The following is a 9,041-nucleotide window of genomic DNA, read 5'->3' on the forward strand; positions in this document are numbered from 1 at the left end:
TGAGGTTGTTTTAAATTCACTTCAAATCATCCAGACTGATAAGGTGATTTTTAAGGTATACCAAGTTTATTTTCTTACACTTGTAACAAAAGAGGTATTTCTAAGGTATAAAAATGTTTACCTTATTTCAACTAACGAGAATGAGGTATTTACGAGGCATAAAAAATATACCCTTTTTCTACTAACGATAGTGAGGTATTTATGAGGTATAAAAAAATATACTTTATTTCAACTAAAGAGAGTGAGGTATTTATTGAGGTGTATGAAGTCATTTTATTTATACCTAAGCTTGTTTAAAGTACACTTAAAATTAACTCGCTCGCTTCCCAGAGTTCCATGCGAACCGGTAAATGGCGTGTGTGTTGACAATCGAAAGTCTATTTGAAATTCGGTAAGTGTGCTTGACATTTATTAATTTAGTTTTATCACTTTTAATCAAATGTGTTTCAATTTTCAAACTCAAATTTTATTATTTTTGTTTTAACCACGCTTCCTGATCTTAAATAATTTAAGTTGGAGGATATTCTTAGAAGCTATTGTTGTAGGCTTAGTGATAAGAGAGTTAACCGAAATATTTTTCATCGCTGTTTAGGGTAACGTTACTGGTGAATCGTTACAGCAGGTTATGCACAGTATATTTTATTGTTTGTAATTTATTCAAATAGAACTATTCTTTTTATTTTGCTTAAATAAATATGTTTTAACGTAGCAGTATGCACGCTGATTAATTGAGAAAAAGGTTCATAATTTCTCCTATAAATAAGTCATTGAAAATTGAAAGATTTTTAAAATAGCAATTTTGCTTTGAAATTCTACTATAGCTGTATGCTTATCGTTTGGATATTTGTTGCAAAGTTTATATTATTTATATATATAAATATATATATATATATATATATATATATATATATATATATATATATATATATATATATATATATATATATATATATATATATATATATATATATATATATATATATATATATATATATATATATATATATATATATATATATATATATATATATATACACTACCGGTCAAAAGTTTGCGAAAATTTTGAAATCTACAAAAAAAAGGTCTGAGTTCAAATGTTCATAGAACTGCGAAAAATCATTCAAATTGCATGAAAATTTGGTATGTTCTAAAGTGAACCCTCTACAGTTAGTTACATATGATCAAATTGCAATACTTTGTTTTTTTGCAAACTGAATCCAGCTTTTCATCATGGGTTGTTTTTATGGTGAAAAAAGTTGTTAAGTTTGAACACTTGCCAAACTTGCAAAAAAAAATTTTGTGCTTTCTGTTAATAGAAAATAGTTATTTGAGCCGTTCTATGTAAGCCCTCAAAATTTCAGATCGATTTGATTTTTTTTTTGACGAAGTTATAGAATTTTGAAAAACATGTGTATTTTTCTCGATTTTTGAGCATTCCACATATGCGGTCTTTTGGTCTATACATCTTCTACCAAAGAACTTTTTAATTTTAATGCTTTCTATATTTTCAAATACTTAGTATTGATTATAAAACAAATATTCTTATTCATTATTGTAATTATTGTTATTACAAAGAATTTATTATGAATATAATTAAAGCAATATCTCAGGAATGTCACATTTCATCGAAAATTTGTTTGTTCTCGCAAACGATGCTCTGATATTTCGAATCGAAATCAGTTATGGAATATTTTACAACAGGAATGGAACTCTATATCACTTGAAGTGATTAATGGATGGTTAGAACGAAAGTCACGCATATGTAAGGCTATAATAAAAGCGAAAGGTGGATGGTTCGAGAAATCTGAGATTTAAATGTTAATTTATTTAATTATAAAATACGAATAAGAATATGTTAAATATTTGACCTGTTGTAAATAAAATAGTTTAGTAAAAATGCAAATTTTTTATACTATTGTTATTATTTTTTTAGAATTGTTTAAGTAATTATTGTTATAACTTTTTATTTTAATTTAATGTAAAGTAAAAATATCACAACAAAATTAATACATAAAAGCAATAAATATAAACAATAAATATAAACAATAATAATTACAATAATGAATAAGAATATTTGTTTTATAATAAATATTAATTATTTGAAAATACAGAAAACATGAAAATTAAAAAGCTCTTTGGTAGAAGATGTATAGACCAAAAAACCGCATATGTGGAATGCTCAAAAATCGAGAAAAGTATATATGTTTTTCAAAACTCTATAACTTTGTCAAAAAAACTCGAATCGATCTGAAATTTTGAGGGCTTACATATAACGGTTCAAATAACTATTTTCTATTAACAGAAAGTACGGAAATTTTTTTTGCAAGTATGCAAGTTTGGCAAGTGTTCAAACTTTAGAAATTTTTTCACCATAAAAACAATCCGTGATGAAAAGCTGGATTCAGTTCGCAAAAAACAAAGAATTGCAATTTGATCATATATAACTAAATGTAGAGGGTTCACTTTAGAACATATAAAATTCTCATGCAATTTGAATGATTTTTCGCAGTTCTATGAACATTTGAATTTAGACCTTTTCTTTGTAGATTTCAAAATTTTCGCAAACTCTTTGACCGGTAGTGTATATATATATATATATATATATACAGAACTTATCCACAGTTCCCTGATATTGCTGAGATGACCTAGGTTGTAAATAGCATATGCCCAGCGGCGCAGAAGAAGAGACTAGCAAGCTGCTCAGCCTTCCCCTAGGATAGTGGTCGGCAAACTTATTAGCCAAAGAGCCAAATATGAACATTACAACAATTTTTAAAAAAATTGGGAGCCAAATCTGCTTGTTTAGTAAACTTTTATTACACTAAATAAGTAGTACACTAAATAAAACTATATTTCATACTTAATAATATTTATTAATGAGAACAATGTGCTCTCCTTGGAAAGTTTGAGTAAGTCAGGTTTGTATGTTGTTGTTTTTAATTTTAGGCATGATTCCAAGTTCTCATCAATAAGACGACTTCTCAGTTTACTATTGATAATGTTCATGCTTGAAAAAGATTGTTCGCATATATATGTAGAACCGAAAAAGGAAAGAACAACAAACGCGAGCTTTTTCAGCTGATCATAAGAGTCAGGAATATTATTTCAAGTGTTGAAAATGATCATGTCTTCCATCTCCAGGTCATTCAAAGCAGACCACTTGTGTTGTGAACTAAGATCAATTTTTTTCTTCTCCAATATTTCCAATTTAACACAAAGACGTTCGAATTTAGAGCGCCATATCTCCTTGTTTTTTAAATCCAGCAATTGTATTTCAAAGGAGAAATTTCAAAAGGAGAAAATTTCAACTCGGTTATCGTAGCATCAAGAGGATTTTTGACAAATGTTACAATTGCTCTGCTGTTTTTAAATTCCCAAAAAATGCTGAGAAATGCTTCCCTCATATTTAAAATTATTGAATTAAAATAAAATGGTGTTTATCTATAGAGGAATTATTTTCTTGGCGATGCTTCAGCAGGCTCGGAAAGTGAAACAATGTTTCCCTTTCAAAATCCTGAGCAAAAATGGATAATTTGTTTTCAAATGTTATTACTTCTTGTAACATCGAAAAAATTAAGTTTCCTTTTCCCTGTAGTTTACGAGGGAGAATCCTTTCTGCCCCAAAGTCACAGATGTGCCTCGCTCAAAGTTTTCCCCCCTCCCTTTATAATCACAGGTTCGGAGTTGACGCTAATCCATTGCACTTGACATTATCTTTCTTTCCATAGGGGTTGATAGTCATGATGCGTTTATCTCTGATTGGCGCCTTTTCGTATATATTTATTATTTACAAAATTTTATGATTTCACAAAACAAGAATAAAATTCAGAATTTTTAAAGACTGCTTTCTTTTGCGCGAGGTTATTTTTAAAAATTTATTTATTGTAATTCGTTTAAAAACTTATTTATTGTTTTCGTTAATATTTATTATTTACAAAATGTTATGATTTCACAAAACAAGAATAAAATTCAGAATTTTTAAAGACTGCTTTTTTTTCTGCGAGGTTATTTTTAAAAATTTATTTATTGTAATTAAAATATCAGTATTGTAGAGTTATTTCGTAATATTTTTAATCCCCTTTGCTCACAGTATTTTATGAAACATAAAGTAAATTAAATATGAAATTTCTTAAGTCATTTTTTTAGAGTGTGTTTATTATTAAAATTTATTTATTGATTATTTACAGCAATATAAGTAAATTAGTGTGATTTAATGCAGCCACATGCTAGGAACTAAACAGGACGAGAAACAGCATTCTTTTTGTCACTAATTTTTTAATATTAATTTATTAGCAATTTAATTCTAAATAGGTTGTCCCATAATTGCGAGATCAATTATTTTTTTTAGAATTCTTGACTAGGTAGAAAAATTACACATAGGTAGTCTTGAAGTAACATTTTAAAGAAGAAAATTATTAAAGATTGACGCAATCTATTAATTACAGTAAATGTAGCATAAAAATATTTAAAAGCAATTCCTTTTTAGCATATTTTAAAGGTGTTCGCTTTAGTTCCATACCATTTTTCACTTGAAATAATAAAATTGTATATTAATTATTTAATTCTGTTGTGATGAATCAGGATAATCTTTTATGAATCTTAATCAGCTTCTCAAATATTTACCTTTTGTCAAAAATTTTAAAACTAGCGAAGAGTGAAGTTTATGAAAAAAATTATTTTGAATGTTTCTGAAATATAGATAGAACAGTTGTGTTCATCAAGGCACTAACATTTCATAACAAATAAATCAGCTATAAAATAAAACTAAGGAAATTTAAATACACACTACCGTGCAATAATAGATAAGACACTATCAGTTTTTCACCTTTTTTTTTTTTGGAATTTCTCACAAAATACCTAGAAGATTATTTTATGAATTTCAAGAGTGTAATAAATTTTAAAAACTTCAGAGGTGGTCTAAGGGGCCGGCAATAAATTATGAGTGGAAACAAGTATTATAGCATCTTATTTCAGAAAATGTAACAATAAATTTATTAACTCAAAGGACACTTTGTTATTATTTGTAAGAAGTACAAAAAATTTCGTAAGCTTATACTATGAAAATATGGACATTTTTATAGAATAAATAAATAAAAACTTTTATTTGCCATACGATTTTTTCCTAAAACAGGAAAAATACTCAATAAAATAAAAGTTTTAGGAGCAATTTTTCATTAACAAGCATGTTAAAATTAGACCAAGAAAAAAAAAATCCTTTAAAATACGTTTTTAATGTAGTTCTTTCCCACCTGCGCTGAAACAAATATTTTTTCCTAATTTTGCAGTATAATTTTTTGAAGATATTCAAATCTTTTTTTTCCCACGAGTTGCTAACTACAATTCCCGACAAAATTTTTAAAAAAATTCTTCATACGCTCATATCTTGCGCAATTTTAAACGATTTACTTTCTGTTCAATTTTAAAATTATCTTGTAATTAATTAAAAATTTCTTCAAAACTTTTATTCCATTTCATTCAATGTTTTTAAGCTATAGCAAAAAACAGCTACAAAATAATCCTCAAATTAGGACAGTGTATGTTCTACATTTACATAGCTGTAAGAGGACCAATTGTACTCGATCTTGAAAGAGTGAAAAATTCTTTGGATTGGATTGAGGTATTACCTATGATATAAGAAAACTTAAGTTTATATTCAATTCAATGCTACTAACCTCGATTTCCGATAGACAATTCTTCGTGTAGGGGAATTTATTTATATTATGCTGGATATAACCTATATACTATTCAATAAATATATACTATATACACTAAACAGCCTAGAGGAGAGAAAAAAATCGTAAAATTCGATAAATTTTTATTTTTTGGCACTTAGAAAATTCTATATTCGATATAATATCCATAGCAATTTATAATAAAAGATGTTTACAAGAATGTAACGGTAATTTTAAAAAAAGTTATGATACATTTAACAAAAGCAGGAATTAAAACTTAAGTTTTTCGAATGATACTGAATCTAATTTTATCGAAAAATCATTACTTTATTAACAAAATTAGTTTATCTGAGACAATTCAATAAAATATTAGTACAGTAACATATTTGCAAGTTTCTCTAAAGTAGTATAGTATTAAGTTTTAATAAATAGCCGAATTCCTATAGCCGAATAGCCGAGTTTTAATAAATAGCCGAATTTGCCGAATAGATTTTTCCTTATTATTTTAAGTCTTACTTTTTTATAAATTGATTACAAGAAATCAATTTCAATTTTAGAAGTAAGTGAAAATTTATCAATTTTTTCTAAAATGAATGTGTCAAACAGAACTATTTTATTTCGTCTCAACTTTAGACTGATTCTAGATCTTGGAGTTCTATAGTTATTAAGGTTTATGCCATTAAACTATTTAAAAAAAAATTCAATAGAGACGTACGAAGAAAGACTTGGAAAGAGAGCTCATCTTATAATTGCCATACCATAAACCTTCGACACACATTAATCAGGCCTTACAATTTTTATTTCGTCGCACCTTCAGACTGATTCTAGATCTCGGAGTTCAACAGTTATAAAGGTTTATGCCATTAAACTATTTTTAAAAGAAAATAAATTGGGACGCACAAAATTCTTATGCGGCTTTCACACTTATGCACGAGCGTTAATTTATCAAGGGCTTAATACTGGTTGGCTTAATACTGGCTTAATACTGGTAATTTAATTTACGTCGCACAAGAGCTACACGATGGGCTATTGGCGACTGTCTGAGAGACACCCCTGAGGATGATCCAAAGACATGCCATCATAATTTTGATCATCTGCAGAGGCCTTTTAACTTTACTAATAATCCATTCCTCCGGAAAGTAAATTAAAAAAAATATATATATTTCATGATATCAGTATTTATTTATTTTTCTTTCAAAATACAGTTGAAAATAATTTAAAAAGAAAATTCATAAATACTCATCCTGAGAAAACTTTTTTTTAATGTTCAGTAAGGAAAATATTTACCAAGGAATTTATTAGGAAAGATACGCACCAAGTACTTTGAACTAATTTACTAATAAAAAAGTAATTTCAAAATTATATTTTAAATTTCCGCAAGAAAATAAGCAGTCTCCTCTTCTTTTTTTTTAACTTTACTAATAATCCATTCCTCCGGAAAGTAAATTAAAAAAAAAAAATATTTCATGATATCAGTATTTATTTATTTTTCATTTAATCGAGAACTAAATCATTAAGCATTACGTTAGTTACCATTGATCGCAAGAAGCGTACAGAAACTAGACAGTATAACTTATAAAAAAATTAATATGAATTTAAAATTTTCTGTGGACGTGTTTTTCTACTTTGAGTAAATTAGATTCATTCTTATTTTTATTTAATATATATAATATATATATATATATATATATATATATAAGGCATAAGCCTTATTACGTATTTTTTAAATAAGCAATTTTTTTGTATTTATTTAAATTTTTCTTTACTATTTTATTTGTAGTTAACGAATGTTTAAAAAATTCAGATTGATAAAAATTTTATTCTCGCAAATAAATATGTGTGTATATGCTACCACCTCAGAAAAAAAAAACGTTCTTGACTTCTTTCACATTTTTTCTATTTCAATTAAATTTTAGTGACTTTTTTGTATTAATACTTTCAGAACACAAAAATATACTGAATTACTGATATACATTCCTTTAAAACGAAGTTCATAATAAGTTGATTTCAGTAATAACATAAACAATACCTAGTGCATAGCTTCATTTAAAATACTTCTAATATACTAGTATGCAACTTCTTTTGAGAGATAAGAGAATTGGCGAGTTTCTAGTCTTCAAGAATTGTAGCAGGATTCGAAGGTATTAAAATACGCCAATGCCAATCTCATTGTGTAACCCCTAAGCTTTCTCCAAGTTCTTCCTCCCTCTCTGCGCCTGAACATCATTAACAACAGGTGTGTTCTTAGGGGGGGGGGACTGTCTTGAGTAGTACAATGGGTTATCTTTTGGGCCAGAGAGGGCATACCCGTTTAACGATTAAGCTGATTTAGATGAAACCATGAAATAAAAGTTTTGGATCCACTGATCGTCTGTTAGTTCTGGATAGTGAATTCCCTTCTCAAGGAGAAATGCCTTAAATTCCGGAGAAAGGGACGCGAAACGTTTTAAAACGTTCTCTTTTGATAACCAACGTACCTTGTTATGAAGTAGAAGATCAACGTACTCACTCTCCATTTCAAATAAAAATTCTTTGAATTGGCGATGATTAAGAGTTTTAACTAAAATGGAGTTGATAATGGTAATCACTAATTTCATAACTTTACAAATTTCTTCCGGAAATGTTTGCACACAAAGCGCTTCTTGGTGAATGATACAATGATAAACAAGTATCTCGTGATTAATTTTTTCTTTCAAAATAGCAACAAACCCTTTTCTTACGCCGGTCATACTTTTGGCCCCATCATTTGAAATCGACATAATTTTATCGAGGGGAATATGATGCTTATTCATACACTCAATTACAGCATTTGCGGTATATTCTCCACGCGTCTGACCTTTGAGTGGCAATAATCCTAAAAAAGTTCTTCGTTAGGGCCTGAATGAGACATAAATCTTACAATAAGTGAAACTTGCACTGTATCATCATTCATGTCACAAGACTCGTCAACTGCTATTGATATAGCCGAAACCAATTTCAGATCTTCGATATGCTGTGTGGTTATATTTGAACACATTTTAATTATCCTATATTTAATGGCAGACAATGGTACCTCTTTAATAATTCTTTTTAGAATATCTGAATTGTTCTTAAAATCCCGAAATAGCTCTTCGGATTAATTTATCAAAATAAGATGTAATTTTTTTTCTTACCAAGTTTTTTTTTTTTTTTTTTTTTAAATGAAAATATTATTGCGCCTTCCGTGGATATTTGTGCCAGAGCCGCACTTAAGGAGCCAAAGAGTCACATGCGGCTCTAGAGCCGCACTTTGCAGACCACTGCCCTAGGAAATAGTTCTGAATTTATACCTAAAAGAAAAAGTAATCTGTCCTAATAAACTACAGAATTTATGTAATTGTTGATAACAAT

The sequence above is a fragment of the Parasteatoda tepidariorum genome, chromosome 8 (assembly GCF_982258835.1).
Source record: "Parasteatoda tepidariorum strain Cologne lab strain chromosome 8, Ptep-v5.0, whole genome shotgun sequence".
In the NCBI taxonomy this organism is placed as follows: domain Eukaryota; kingdom Metazoa; phylum Arthropoda; class Arachnida; order Araneae; family Theridiidae; genus Parasteatoda; species Parasteatoda tepidariorum.